The following is a 15,954-nucleotide window of genomic DNA, read 5'->3' on the forward strand; positions in this document are numbered from 1 at the left end:
ACAATCATGTCGTCGACGTAAGCCTGTAGGTTGCGGCCGAAGACCTGTTTGAATGCCTTGGCCACCATTCGGGTGTAGGTGGCACCTGAATTTTTCAGCCTAGAGGCCATGACCTTGTAGCAATAGACCCACTCTGGTGTGGTGAAGGCTGTCTTCTCCTCGTCGGCCTCCTCCATGAAAATCTGGTGATACCCCCTAAACGCATCTAGAAGGCTCATGAGGGCACTGTAACACCCCGTGTAACGGTCTTCAATCCCGGATTAATTATTTAATTAATCCCGTTAATAATAATTAAATATGATTTAATTATGATTGGTTTACCTTTAATTAATTAGTAAAGTCCACCATGAACCGTGGACCCTTGCCCGAATAAGAATCTTAAGCCTGTTAGGAATAAAGGAAGTAGGTCTTTTACTATTCAGAGTATGATTAGGATCCTCTTTAATTAATATGGTCCACTATGGACCATGGACCCTTATCCCTAAAACAAGCCCTAGCCCTATAAGGAATAGAATTAGTAAACCCATACCATTCAGGCCCTAACTAGGAGTCTTAAATATATAAATAGGGAACTTAGGAGGCACCTAGAATCCCCACCACAATAATCTCTCACCACCCAAAGAGTTCCAAGAATCCCCTTAGGAGAAATCAAGAAATCAAGAAAGCTTAAAGAAAGATCCTTCATAGCCAAGGAATTAATTAAGGCTAAGAGGTAACCCATGTCTCAACAAAACCTATTTTCATAGCTATGATTCCCCCTTAGGGTTTCCCCCATATTATTGTGTATTGGCGAAATATGATGATTATTATTGATGATTGATGTGATCATCCCATGAGGGATATTGATAATCTTGATATTGGGAGTTTCTTGATAATTATGATGTTCTTGATGATTATTTGGGATTCTTGATAATTATGGTGTTCTTGAGGATTATATTGGGAGTTTCTTGATAATCACCCGCTGCCCGGAACAGTGTCCCCGGCGGGCAGCCGGCGGGTGGCCCCCCACCCACCGGCTTCCCGCTGGAATTTCGTCCCACCCGGGACTCCGGCTTCCCCGTTTGATGTTTCCCCGTTCCCCGTGGTGTCCCAAGGGACCCCGTTTGTCGTGCATATGTCTAGTTTGATGTTTCGGGTGCCGTTCGTAGGTTTACGAGTCTAATATATTGCATGCTAGTTGAATGGGCATCCCGTTGACCTAGGTGGAAGAAGTATGAACCCCTTAGGACTATTCTTAGTATGTGATGGATCACGCACAGATTTTGTTATACGTTTTATCCCCCTTCTCAATGTGTAATGTGGGTTGCATGTGCTTGCTATGTGTTATGTGTGTGTGTCACCCCAATTCGGTTGCGATCGGATTGGTTATCCTGAGCTGCGGTTCAGAAGCTGGCTGCGGTCAGATTTGTATTCCTAGCTGCGGTCAGATGACATTTTCTTGGGCTGCAGTCCACCATTTGGTTGCGATCAAACGTTTCTATACGAGCTGTGGTTCGTCCTTTTTCCTGGCTGCGGTCAGATGACACTCCCTTGGGCTGCGGTCCACTGTTTGGTTGCGATCAAACATTATGATGAGCTGCGGTTCATCGGTCGGTTGCGATCGACCTCCCCGTGTTGAGATACGGGGCATGGTGCTGCGGGGCCGTGTCAGAGCTATACGCGCTGACCCTCATGTATGGGCATGCGATTGGTCCTGTGGCGCCAACAATGTGCATTATGTGTTGCGATATGGACGAGTTGTGACTATGAGTGCCTTGGGATGTGACTATGGGTTTCATATTGGGGATTGTTTATGATGGGTTATGATTACTGTTTATGCTTTGCCTTATTTGCCTTATCTATTATGAACTGCTTATGACTGTTATAATTGTTGCTTGTTTCTGGCCTTATCTGTCGAGTCATTCCCGGTTTTAAAGCTAGAGTTCGTAGGATATATCTTTATGCTCAAAATGGTTTTCGTATATCTATATATATTACTGCATGTATTGTATTGTATTACGGTTGTAGCTCGCTGAACAGATTAATTTGGCTTTCAGGCACCGAAGATTAAGTCACTGGAGCGCGCTAGAACTTGGAAAGTAGAAGTAGTTAGTTCCCCTTCGGCCTGCGTGCCATGTTTATGTAATTACGCTTTGAGGTTATTAGTTAGTTAGCCTGTGGACTTGGGTTCTCTAGCCCAGGTGTGGCATAGCACTCCGAACGCTTGTATTATATCTTGGGATTTAATAAGATTCTACCTTTATTATAAGTTTTAAAATGTCTTGAAAATCTGGGGTGTTACAGTTGGTATCAGAGCCTAAGTTTGACCCTAGGATAAGACTCTTAAGACCGGACTTTAGGACACTAGGCTTGAACTCTAGGTACTTAGGAACATAGGATCCAGGAATCTTAGGATGCGCAGTGAGATTGTGAAACCTACACATAACCTCCCCTCACATCATCCCTCTCTAACTTAAAGGAACCTCCCCCTACGCTTACCACACCAGGTAAGGATGCGAATAGATAAGTTTATTTCCACAACTGGATAACGTACACTTACCCAATAAATCGCCTCGTCCCAACTCCCGTCAAAAGACTTGACAAGGACCCTGACCAAAGAAAAGGAAGATTTGGATGACTACTAAGAAGAGGTGTTGCAGTCAGGACTGCTAAAAGGGACGGACTGCAATACTCACCAACCCAGAGTTAACCACGATAACCCCCGATTCAAACAAATGGCATGCACCTTCCGACAAGTTGCCTTATCTCGGCAAACCCGGGTTGCGGCGACAACAAACAGGAAGGAGAACTAGGACACCGATTAAAGTAGCGAAGGAACGACACCATTAGTCAAATCCTTGGGTGCAAGGTAAGTATATCGCGACACCTTGTGACCCCACCACCCCAATTTAAAATGTCATCCGCCCTGAAACCCCAGCATCTTGATACCCCTAATTGTTGAAAACTCCCACCCAGAATCCTTAATTACCTTAAGAGCAAATTCGCAACCGTCATGACCTTGCTCACCCTTTGTTGCGCTTAACCCAAACCCTCGGAAACCCTAAATTGTTATTGCCCTTACTCTAAGTTCATTTCACCACTCCGTTTGGAAACCCTGTTAAAAACCGTAGAGCAGCATAAAGCCCCTACCCTGCCCAGGGGCGTGAAGAACCGACATTCATTGATTCAATATTAAAATAAGTTGTCAGATAGGAATCGACAAAGTAGGTGGAAGTTACGAATACGTATCACCCCACCCTTGCACGAAAACCATGAAGTCCACACGAGAAACCATAGCCGGTACGTACGCCACCGAAGAACGCCATGCGTTGACAAGAGCGGGCAAACAAATACGTTCAATGTGTCAGGGGCCCTCGCTACAGAAAACATCGTCAAATAGGTGCAACAGGACGAACCTCAAGGAGGACATAAAGCCTTGCTAAGAATTTCATCCACCAAGGAAGGCATGAAACCCAATAGAACAAGAAAGACTAACCCGAAACCCCCCTTACCCTTAAGAACCCTCGGCAAGGATTAGGAGTCAAGACCTAGGGGTTTGACCCACTAACCGACTAGGTCCAGACTTCTGGACATCCGAGGGGAACGTGCACGGAAACCATCACGAGAATTCCCCTGGAAGCCATAGAGACGGAGGGGACTTCAACACGGGAAGAGAAGATCAAACGAAAATCTTAGAATCAAACAAAGCCAAGGAAAAGGGATCACCAGTTCGACTGCACGCCACAACCAAGCCCCAAACAGGCATAATCACACGAAGCCAAGAGTCCTTAGCCCCTTCCCCTCCCCTTGCCAATCAAGTACCATTTCGTTAAAGAATCCGTCCTATCACTCCAAACCTCGCTCTTGATCCCTCATTACAGACAAACCCGTACAAGGTAGCAACCTTCCTTCCTGTATTACGACCTTGGAGACATCGACCCTATCCGCCCCTCGACTTTGAAACCAAGCCCTTGCACTTCTTACACCCCTTTAACCCAGACCAAGAAAACATAGATATATATATATATATATATATATATATATATATATATATATATATGTATGTATATCTACCTCTAGAACTCGTGCTTAAGAATCAATGAACATTGTACGATGGGTCATCCTATGTATCCAAGTCCCTTTTATTGTGCACAAGGGCATGGGACTTGTCAGGACATGAATCTGTGCATTTTTGGGGTCTTTCCCGAAGGAATTGACTATTCCTAGTCACTTTCCCACGGGTCCCCAGCGGGTCCCTGACGGGACCTTGGCGAGTCCGTGGCAGGAGCTTGGCAGGCGGACGACCGCCCACCTCGCGCCCACCGGTACAATGTGCTGATTTCTTAAGCCCTCATTTTATTGATTTGTGGCGCACTTGTGTGCCTCGATTGATGAATGAGAGTCTTGGGTAAGGAACCATGGACCACCCAAACATAGTGTCCTACGTAAAAGACCTTGACGCACGAGACACCATCGGGAAATCACAATCAATTACATTGCACGAGTAATTGAAGATCGATCCTACGATACAACCGACTAGGGATGTTTGGCGTAAAGGATTGCGCAAACCAAGGAGGCGAGTTGGGAACTCGTGCTAAGAACCCACGAAAACCTTAAAAGTCAAAATGCTAAGGGTGAACCGGGACTCCTCCAAACCATAGACATCGTTCGAGCAAATCAGAGGACTCCTTACAAGTTGTATGGAATCAAGAACTACGTAGTCCATGGTGCTAAGCAAAAGGGCGAAGAACACATTCGCACCAAGACTTCAAGGGTCATTAAGGACCCACAAGGAAATGAGGTGTCTCGTAAAGTCGCCGAGTCATCCCACAACGAGATTTGGTAACCGACTGCGCTTTAAAAAGAAAGAGGGCACGCAAGGACAACTTCATCATTAAAAATAACACAAACAGGGCACAACAATGCCGAACCTCGGGTAAGACATGAAGTCTTACTAAGAATTTCATCCACTAAAGAGGAGATGAAATTCAATAAGAAGAGAAATTCAACCCAAAGTCCATCGACTCCCAAGAGACTTTGGGAAGAATTTGGGAAGTGCGCCCTCAGAGATTGGCTTGGTTGACCCAACTTGGTCAAGACCTTGGGCGCATTAAAGAAGTAAGTGTTGAATCACCACGGGAAATTCCCTCAAGAAAGAAGAGAAGGATGAAACCTTAGCTTGGGAAGCAAGGTCTAACAAGGATCTTAAAGTCAAACAAGCACCAACACCAAGGAAGGAGGATCATCAGCTCGTCGACACATCGTGATCAAAGCATCTACCGAGATTATTCACTTGGGATCGAGAAACCTTAACCCATCCTAGCCGAATTCCTTTCCCTCCTTCGGAAAATCGGCCCCCTCCTAATTCCAAAACCCTTTCTACCCTTCAGACCCCATTCTCAATCCCATGTTTTAACGATTCCATACAAGTGGCAACCTCACAACCTAAGTTGCAACCTTGAAAACTTGATCCTAATTCCTGAATTCACTGTGTCCGCAAGTTTGAAACCCACTCTCTTAGCCCTCTAAACCTAGTCGTTCCCAAAAACCCAACACACATAGGCGTTCAAGTATACAACTTCCGCGTGGAATACCTTCTCTATAGGACCACGGTTCTATTCTTGACTCGTTAACCCTGCAACGATTTCCAAGCTTCGGGGACGAAGCTTCTCGTAAGGGGGGGAGAGTGTAACACCCCGTGTTACGGCCTTCAATCCCGGATTAATTATTTAATTAATCCCGTTAATAATAATTAAATATGATTTAATTATGATTGGTTTACCTTTAATTAATTAGTAAAGTCCACCATGAACCGTGGACCCTTGCCCGAATAAGAATCTTAAGCCTGTTAGGAATAAAGGAAGTAGGCCTTTTACTATTCAGAGTATGATTAGGATCCTCTTTAATTAATATGGTCCACTATGGACCATGGACCCTTATCCTTAAAACAAGCCCTAGCCCTATAAGGAATAGAATTAGTAAACCCATACCATTCAGGCCCTAACTAGGAGTCTTAAATATATAAATAGGGAACTTAGGAGGCACCTAGAATCCCCACCACAATAATCTCTCACCACCCAAAGAGTTCCAAGAATCCCCTTAGGAGAAATCAAGAAATCAAGAAAGCTTAAAGAAAGATCCTTCATAGCCAAGGAATTAATTAAGGCTAAGAGGTAACCCATGTCTCAACAAAACCTATTTTCATAGCTATGATTCCCCCTTAGGGTTTCCCCCATATTATTGTGTATTGGCGAAATATGATGATTATTATTGATGATTGATGTGATCATCCCATGAGGGATATTGATAATCTTGATATTGGGAGTTTCTTGATAATTATGATGTTCTTGATGATTATTTGGGATTCTTGATAATTATGGTGTTCTTGAGGATTATATTGGGAGTTTCTTGATAATCACCCGCTGCCCGGAACAGTGTCCCCGGCGGGCAGCCGGCGGGTGGCCCCCCACCCACCGGCTTCCCGCTGGAATTTCGTCCCACCCGGGACTCCGGCTTCCCCGTTTGATGATAGGTTATGTGCCGTTCTTTTATCGTATCTGATCCGTTAATTGTCTATGTGGTGTCGTTAATTACGTTGTATAGTGTCTAAGCATGGTTTCAGGTTCCACAACGGTTCCCGGGGCGAATTGTGTGTTAAGAGTCAGTGGGGGGTAGGTGGGGGTAGGGGACCCGCCACCTACCCGCGGCCTCTTTGGGCAACGCCGGCAGCGGGCAGCCGGCGGGCGGGCAGCTGCCCACCGGGCACCCGCTGCCTGGAACAGTGCCCCCCACCCACCGGCTTCCGGCTGGAATTTCGTCCCACCCGGGACTCCGGCTTCCCCGTTTGATGTTTCCCCGTTCCCCGTGGTGTCCCAATAGACCCCGTTTGTCGTGCCTATGTCTAGTTTGATGTTTCGGGTGCCGTTCGTAGGTTTACGAGTCTAATATATTGCATGCTTGTTGAATGGGCATCCCGTTGACCTAGGTGGAAGAAGTATGAACCCCTTAGGACTAATCTTAGTATGTGATGGATCACGCACAGGTTTTGTTATACGTTTTATCCCCCTTCCCAATGTGTAATGTGGGTTGCATGTGCTTGCTATGTGTTATGTATGTGTGTCACCCCAATTCGGTTGCGATCGGATTGGTTATCCTGAGCTGCGGTTCAGAAGCTGGCTGCGGTCAGATTGGTATTCCTGGCTGCGGTCAGATGACATTCTCTTGGGCTGCGGTCCACCGTTTGGTTGCGATCAAACGTTTCTATACGAGCTGCGGTTCGTCCTTTTTCCTGGCTGCGGTCAGATGACCCTCCCTTGGGCTGCGGTCCACTGTTTGGTTGTGATCAAACATTATGATGAGCTGCGATGCATCGGTCGGTTGCGATCGACCTCCCCGTGTTGAGATACGGGGCATGGTGCTGCGGGGCCGTGTCAGAGCTATACGCGCTGACCCTCATGTATGGGCATGCGATTGGTCCTGTGGCGCCAACAATGTCCATTATGTGTTGCGATATGGACGAGTTGTGACTATGAGTGCCTTGGGATGTGACTATGGGTTTCATATTGGGGATTGTTTATGATGGGTTATGATTAATGTTTATGCTTTGCCTTATTTGCCTTATCTATTATGAACTGCTTATGACTGTTATAACTGTTGCTTGTGTCTGGCCTTATCTGTCGAGTCAATCCCGGTTTTAAAGCTAGAGTTCGTAGGATTTATCTTCATGCTCAAAATGGTTTTCGTATATCTGTATATATTACTGTATGTATTGTATTTCAACGCGTTGGAGTGGGTTACCAGCATCTCTCGCTGAAGAGATATATTTGGCTTTCAGGCACCGAAGATTAAGTCACTGGAGCGCGCTAGAACTTGGAAAAGTAGAAGTAGTTAGTTCCCCTTCGGCCTGCGTGCTATGTTTATGTAATTACGCTTTGAGGTTATTAGTTAGTTAGCTTGTGCACTTGGGTTCTCTAGCCCAAGTGTGGCATAGCACCCCGAACGCTTGTATTATATCTTGGGAAATATTAACGGAGGACTAAAAGTGGAACACATTCAATAACAGTGGTTGTAAAGTGGCAAAAAAAATTAAAGTGGACTGAAATTGGAAACGCCCCTATAACAGTAGGACCAAAAATGGAATTCACTCTCATTTTATACATAGGAATTTTAAATGTAACTTAATTATTTGTATTATTGGCGGTATAAACCCAGTTGTTGAGCATGATTTCATTCGGAGTGTGCGGTGCAGTGAAGTTCTGTTTCATTGTAAAGCATGGAGAGTCCATTGCATATATCATTTTGCTTTGCACACAGTGTCTCTGTAGTCTCTCCTCAACACGTGTTGATGTTTCCTTTGCAGCTTCTTTAATACTTGTCTTGTTTGTATTCTGATTCTTATGTGTTTCAAATTTTGTGGCAACAGCATGTTTTTCAACATGGACTTTATTTGTACTGTCAGCATGGTGCTCTTCGTCATGAGACTTAAAATGGTCATTCTTGTTCCCATCCGAAGTAGTCTGCTGAAGATCATCAACAACGTAGCAAGCAGCAATATTTAAAACATCATCTGAAATATTGGTTTTTGTCTGTGCTTCCTTTGGATTGGAAGTGGCAACGGGGGTCACTGTAGCACTATCAGCATTGCTGCAAGTGGGGCTTGGTGTTGGTGTTTTTAAAAGGTTGAAACTGGGAAATTCAAACAATTGTTATTCCAAATATTCTTTCCTTTTTTGTATTGCAAGGTCAATTGCAATATATGTTTGTGGATCGCCCCAAAAGGAGTCTTGGCTGCTAAATGCTTCTCGCTCTTCCTGGGAGAGACATGATTGCACCCCTTGAACCACATGACTGAGTGTCTTTATAGCCATTGAATGCAGGTTTTTTACATTCTCATTGTTTTCAAACATGGCTGGTGAATTTTTTGAGTAGTCAATCAGGTTTACCATCTCATCAGAAAACCTTTGCAGAGACTGTGCATAACCAGTGCAGAATTCCTGTTGTAAGAATTAATGTGCATACGATTATGACATAATGTACGTGGAATAGGATCTTTAACTTGCAAGCACATGAATTATTGTGTGTGTGATGGTAAAACATAATGTGTTTTACAATTATACAGTAATATAAGTGAAAGTGGTTTGAATAAAACTAAACAAAAGCATCAGAGAATGAAGAACACACCTTCACTCTTTCAAGTGGCACATGTTGGACTTCAGTATGTTTTTGACCTTTGATAGCAGGAAAAGGTGGCAAAGCTCGTTGATCACTACATGCCAATACTTCCATTTCTGGTTGATCACTACAATCAAATTCTTCTGAATCTGTTTGAGTGGGCAGAAACTGGGGATTACGTTTATGAATTCTGCCTCTTCCAAAAGCTCCAGACTTAAACTCTTCCAACTCTCGATCTTTTAAATGTTTAGTTGTCCATCCTATTAAAGCTGGAATAGCTCTTTTAATAGGTCTATGGAATTGTAACAGAACACGATCAACATAATGTACCTGAATACAAATGACAAATGTTAGCAACATAACTTACTATGTTTTGTATTTTAAATAGAACAAATACATATTTAAGACTTACAAGCATGAATAGGAGGGACCCGGGGAAATAACTAGTTGGGTTCGGTTGCCAAGCAAGTACTGCAGTATTCAATCTCTGCAATAGGAAGCGGCACCAATTGAAATCATGGATTTTGGTGACATCATTTAATGCATCTAAGATGCGTGGACCAACATATCCACTCTTAGGGCAATCAATGTACATGAAGCTTAGTATGACCATGAAGTGGATCTTGAACCATTCTCCCCCATCAGTGCAGTCCATCATTGCTTTAATAGCCTCTCCATACAGCACTGAGATTGGGTTCTTTGGTTGAATCTTGGCTTTCCAATCCAAGAACAGTGGGAGAGTAGGAGACAACCTGTCTTTCTCATATGCAATTTCAATTGGTCCCCTTGGGAAGCCTAAGGCAGATTCAAAGTCATCTTCTGTCACATCAAGCTTGGAACCAGAGTGCAATGTCAAGGTACCGTCCATTGGATCATAGTTCTGGAGTATCCAATAGCTCAGCTGTATTGGGAATTCGGTAATCTGTAGGCTAAGGATACTCCCAAAACCTATATCATTGACTGCAGGTCGTTGTTCAGGGCTAAAATCTTTGATTGCATCAACCAACCTAGCTGATGATCCCTTGTTCTTAACTTCAGGCATACTGTCATAAATTCCTTAGTTTCTATTTTTTGATCGATGTCTTTGTTTTCCAACTTGTACAGCACCCCCAGATGATGTAGCAATAACCATATCTAATTTCTGTTCACTTTTGCGTTTTTTACCTATTGTTTTTTTTTTAAAAAAAAATAATAAATGAGTAAAATAAAAAATATATAAATTGATTGCAAAATGCAAGAATGGTTAAATGCATGATCAATGTGCATTAAGTTGAATATAGTTTGCACAAGGAAAACAACATAAGTTATCTAACATAAAGATATGGGTGTTTTGAAAGTTAATGTGCGTTAGGATAGTACGTTATATACGTGTAAGTATAACTTATTCAGTGAGTTTGAAATTTAATGTGCGTTAGGTGAGTACATGTTATGCGCTATATTAGTACTTATTGTGCGTTAAGTCGTAGTATATATATGTATATATATTGCAGCAATTTAGCTCATAGCATGGTTGAACTAGTATGACGTTGTGTTTGCATTTAAACTTTATTTTTTTGTATCATTTTGAGATAAACATGCAAATCATACCGTGCGAGAAATTAATCATTAAACGATAGTATTGGAATGAATAGGGGTCGAATTTACCTTGCACAGTAGCTGCAATTTGAGTAGATTTATCAGATTGTGGAGCATTTCCCGGCGATGCCATGTGGTCGATGTTGTTAAAAAAAGCTTGGAATGGAGAATGACGACTGTAATCTGTAAAATTTTTGAAAAATGATATTGGAATCTGAAGAACGCGAAGGTAGGAAGATTTCTGTGGAGTACTAATTCAATTGTTTTAGAACCGGAGTGTGCAGAATTTGTTTGAAATGGCAGAATAGTGATCTTTTAAGTTGAATGCGCGAAATAAACTAACACAAAAGCACACTGAAGTATTAGTCGGACGGACGCACATCAAAGAGATATGAAACGCACATTAAAGATATACGAGACGCATATTAAAGATATATGAGACGCTTATTAAAGATATTCGAGATGCATATTAAAGAGATATGAGACTCATATTAAAGAGTAATGAGAGAAATGATTTATCTCAATTGGTACTCAAACGAACGCACAATAAGAACTGAGGTCCCGCACGTTGTTCGTTAGCAACTCGCACGTAATGATGAATATGAACGCACATTAATTTACTTGATTTTTTTCTTTGTTTTTAATAATTATTATTTTCCATGTTATTGTTAGTATGCAAATGAACGCACATTAAGATATGCACTAACGCAAGTTGTAATGTGCGTTAAAATATAACCTAATTTTTCTTAACGTAACAAAAGGATTTTTATATAACAAAAATATATTAATGTTTGTTAATTACATAAACTAATACTAAGTGGGCACTTTCTTTCCAAGACCAACGTGTGTGTGTTGTTCTGAGCAGACAATTGGTTATTTTCAGCATTTAAAATCACTGCAATGTACTTGATCCTAAGATCATCAAGATTTTTTTTCTTTCCCTTCCGGATGCCACAGTCCCAATCGTTCGATCCAGTGCCCATGTATGTTTCCATGTAGCGCATTGTAAATACACCACAATCATCCTTGTTTGTTGAATCTCTACATTTCATCTCCATTCTTGTTATTAGAGCTTTTTTAAGTGTATCTAAAGCAGCGTACAACATCCTACTGTGCAAATATCGCGCAAAATATTGCTGCTGCAATAAAATAGAAAATTATTTTTTTTAAAAAAATTATAACAAAATGTTAAAGTTTGTATAATGACTTAAAATGTGTGAGTCAATACTTACCAATGTACGAGGTAGATTGCCATATTTGTCTGTGCTAGTACCACCAACGGAGGAATTGTCAAGTATATCAATCCGTGTATACCCAGGTATGATATCAATGCATATTACATATATGTGATCAAATTGGATAACTGGAAAAAATAACTGCAAGTTGGAATTTGTTTTAAATGTGTTAGCATAGAGAAACAATAAATACAAATATTGTGTAAAGAATTTGGAATATAGTGTACCAAATGTCGGGTCAAAGGATTATCAAAAGCGCCAAGCTCGTCATCTACATCTTTTTCGAACTTACTATAGAATTCATCAGTGATCTCTTGCTTTGGTGCATTCACAATACAATTTATCTACAAAATCATGACTTTTAGATATTAATTATACATTTCATTAATAAGTGATGTTATTTTATTTATTTTTTTTGAAACCAAATGTAACACCCCAGATTTTCAAGACATTTAAAACTGATATAATAAAGGTAATATCTCATTACATCCCAGAGTGTATCATAAGCGTACGGGGTGCTATGCCACACCTGGGCTAGAAAACCCAGGTGCACAGGCTATCTAACTAATGTCCACCGAAATACAATGCATAATATGGCACGCAGGCCGAAAGGGAAGCTAATCTACTTCTACACTCCAGTTCTAGCGCGCTCCAGTGTTCTAGTCCTCTATGTCTGAAAGCCAAAAATATCTGTTCAGCGAGAGATGCTGGTAACCCACTCCAACGCGTTGAAATACAATACATATAGCAATATATATAGATATATGAAAACCATTTTGAGCATGAAGATATATCCTACGAACTCTAGCTTTAAAACCGGGAATGACTCGATAGATAATGCCAGACACAAGCAACAGTTATAACAGTCATAAGCAGTTCATAATAGATAAGGCAATTAAGGCAAAGCATAAGCAGTATTCATAACCCATCATAAACAATCCCCAATATGAAACCCATAGTCACATCCCAAGGCACTCATAGTCATAACTCGTCCATATCGCAACACATAATGCACATTGTTGGCGCCACAGGACCAATCGCATGCCCGTACATGAGGGTCAGCGCATATAGCTCTGACACGGCCCCGCAACACCATGCCCCGTATCGCAACACGGGGAGGTCGATCGCAACCGACCGATGAACCGCAGCTCATCATAATGTTTGATCGCAACCAAACAGTGGACCGCAGCTGTAACACCCCGTGTTACAGCCCCTAAGACCAAGTAATTAATTAATCTATGACCCATGTGAAAGAATAATTTATTATGATTAAGTTGGGAAATAGGCCCACCATAGTCGGTGGACCCCCATCCCTAAAGCCCATTACCTAATCCTAGGGGGATTAAACCCCATGGCATATAAATAGAGAACTTAGAATGCATTTAGAATTCCCACCACAATAATCTCCCACCACCCAAGGAGCTCCAAGAATTCCCCTAGGAGAAATCAAGAAATCAAGAAAGCTTAAAGAAAGATCCTTCATAGAACTGGCACGCTTCGCGCCTGAACTCGTCCCCACCGAAGCGACCAAGGTAGAAAGATTCATATCGGGCCTCAACTTCGAAGCCCGGAAGGCACTAGTGGTGAGTAGGCCCCGGACCCTCAACGAGGCTTACGGAAGTGCCGCGAACCTCTATCGAATCCAACTACTTCAACGCGGGGTTCAAGAACAAATGCGAAGAAGAAACCCCGGAAGTGGGACACCGCCAGTGAAAAGAACAAAGAACGACGTCGGCACGAGAACGAACAACCCGAGGCCGCCCCTGGGAAACAACGAAGCGAACCCAAGGAACTTTCCTTGCCCGAGATGCAACAAAAGCCACCGCGGCAAGGACTGCGCGGGCAACCCCTGGAGATGCTTCAACTGCGGGGAGGAAGGGCAAAGGGCCTTCCAGTGCTCTCAACCCCAAAGGTCACGTCCCACCACCACGGGTCAACACGGGGGCTACGGCGCTCCCGGAAAAGTATTCGTCATGAGCCAAACGCAAGCCGACCTCGGAGACAAAGAAGATCTAGAAGGGGAAAACCCAAACCCCGAAGACGAGGACCATGCGGACCCCGCCGAAGAAAATCCCGAAAGCGAATTCTGTCTAGGATAAACCATCACCCCGTGTAACCATTCCCTATATAGTATCGACCACTTATTTAGTTTAATTTGCTTCGGAAACATTATGTCTACTTAGCTTAGCTATTTAGGAAGCATTATGAATAAAGATTTCGTTGATCAAAATCCAATACAAGGTAAAACACAAGTTATGTCATCAACTCAAACCCTTTCCCCCACTAAAAGACGAAATAAGGAAAAGGACAAAAGGGGACTACCCCACCAAGAAATACCTAATGTTGCCAATAGGAATTAAACTCTAGACCTCCCACTTATAAGACTAAGTCCTTAACCACTAGCCCATGTGTGTTTCTTGAAACCTTAAGGGAATACTCTCTTGTTAAACCCTACAAGTCTCTAAAACCAACAAAAACCCCAAATCAAAAACCCTCCTTCTTCTTCTCCTTCTTCCTCTTCTCCCCCAATCCCTCCTCCTCTCCCTCTCCCACACGAACCACCCCCCCTACCCGAGAAACCACCCACCTCTCACACCATCGCCGATCGGACGCCGCCGCCACCCGACCACGCCCCGTCGACGCCGCCCCATCGAACCGCCGTCCGAACCACCGCGCCGGAGGCCACCTGCGACACCGGAGACGCCACCCGCCATCCACCCAAGCTACGCCTGCTGCCATCATCGCCCCACGCAACCGGAGGCCCTACCGCCCCGCTAAGCAGTCGCCGGCGCCACCCCACCGCAGTTCGAGCCCCGCCGGAAAAAGGGACTCGCCGGAAAATCTCGCCGGAAAATCTCGCCGGAAATCTCGCCGGAAAACCCGCCGGAAAAGGATCACCTATCGCAATGCCAAAGAAACCCCTCGGAATCCGCACCCCGGAGTGGAGCAATGCCGATTACACGGTAATCGGAGGTAAAGCACTTGAACCCGACCAATTCTCTCCGGAATTGGTTGATATGCTTAGACATCAAGGACTTTTAGATACGTATCTCACCATCAAAGGGGATACGTACCCCGAATTGGTGAAAGAATTCTATCAACACCTTGTGGCCACCAAACGGGGTGACAAGGTAGAAATCACCACCAAAGTCCGCGGCAAGGAAATTGTGCTTTCCGAAGGCCGCTTGGCCAAGCTCTTTAAATTGACCACCACGGGTGTGTCCAACTATGACCGGAAGGGGTGGATTGACACCCAAACTACGGGATACAAGGACTATCTCGGGTACTTGCTCGGGAAAGAGGATGGGTTCACCTCGGCCACCCGACCACACCGGAAATGGCTATCGGCGGAGCAAAAGATATTGGTTATGATCGTAACCGATAGCCTCTTGCCCACCAATAATAAGAGCAAGGATGTGGGTAGCTTGGAGTGCACCTTTGCGTATCTCCTAAAACACAAAATCAAATTCAACCTACCGGCCCTCATGCTAAAACACATGGAATTCTGCAAAGCGAACAACCGGCTTAGCCTGCCCTACGGGATGATCCTAAGTTGGATCATGGAGAAGAAGGGGGTGGATTTAAGCCACACCGAGGTCAAAACCCCCAATGGTATGGTTTTCAATGCCCAAAACCTTCGCCGCAACGACATCTACTACACCGAGGGAGGACATTACCTCACCCTCGAGGAGATTTGCCAAAAACCCGAGGAAGAGCGAAGGGAATTGGTTGACCGGTTGGACATCTCCAACAAGAAGCTCAAGCGGGCCATTCAGGATTGTTGGGGCCCGGAGGAAAATGAGGAACAGGAGGAGGATGACGGGCCTGACCCGTCAGTGCAACCACGATCAGGAAGGGGCCCAAGGGACCAAAACGAGGGCTCCGTCAATGAACGCATTCTCGCGCAGCTCAACCGGCAAAACCAAATCATGGAGGAGGGGTTTTCATCCTTGATTCGCACCACACGCGCACTCGATCAGAGGGTGGCAGCAAT

This window comes from Ipomoea nil, unplaced genomic scaffold, assembly GCF_001879475.1.
Source record: "Ipomoea nil cultivar Tokyo-kokei standard unplaced genomic scaffold, Asagao_1.1 scaffold0480, whole genome shotgun sequence".
NCBI lineage: Eukaryota > Viridiplantae > Streptophyta > Magnoliopsida > Solanales > Convolvulaceae > Ipomoea > Ipomoea nil.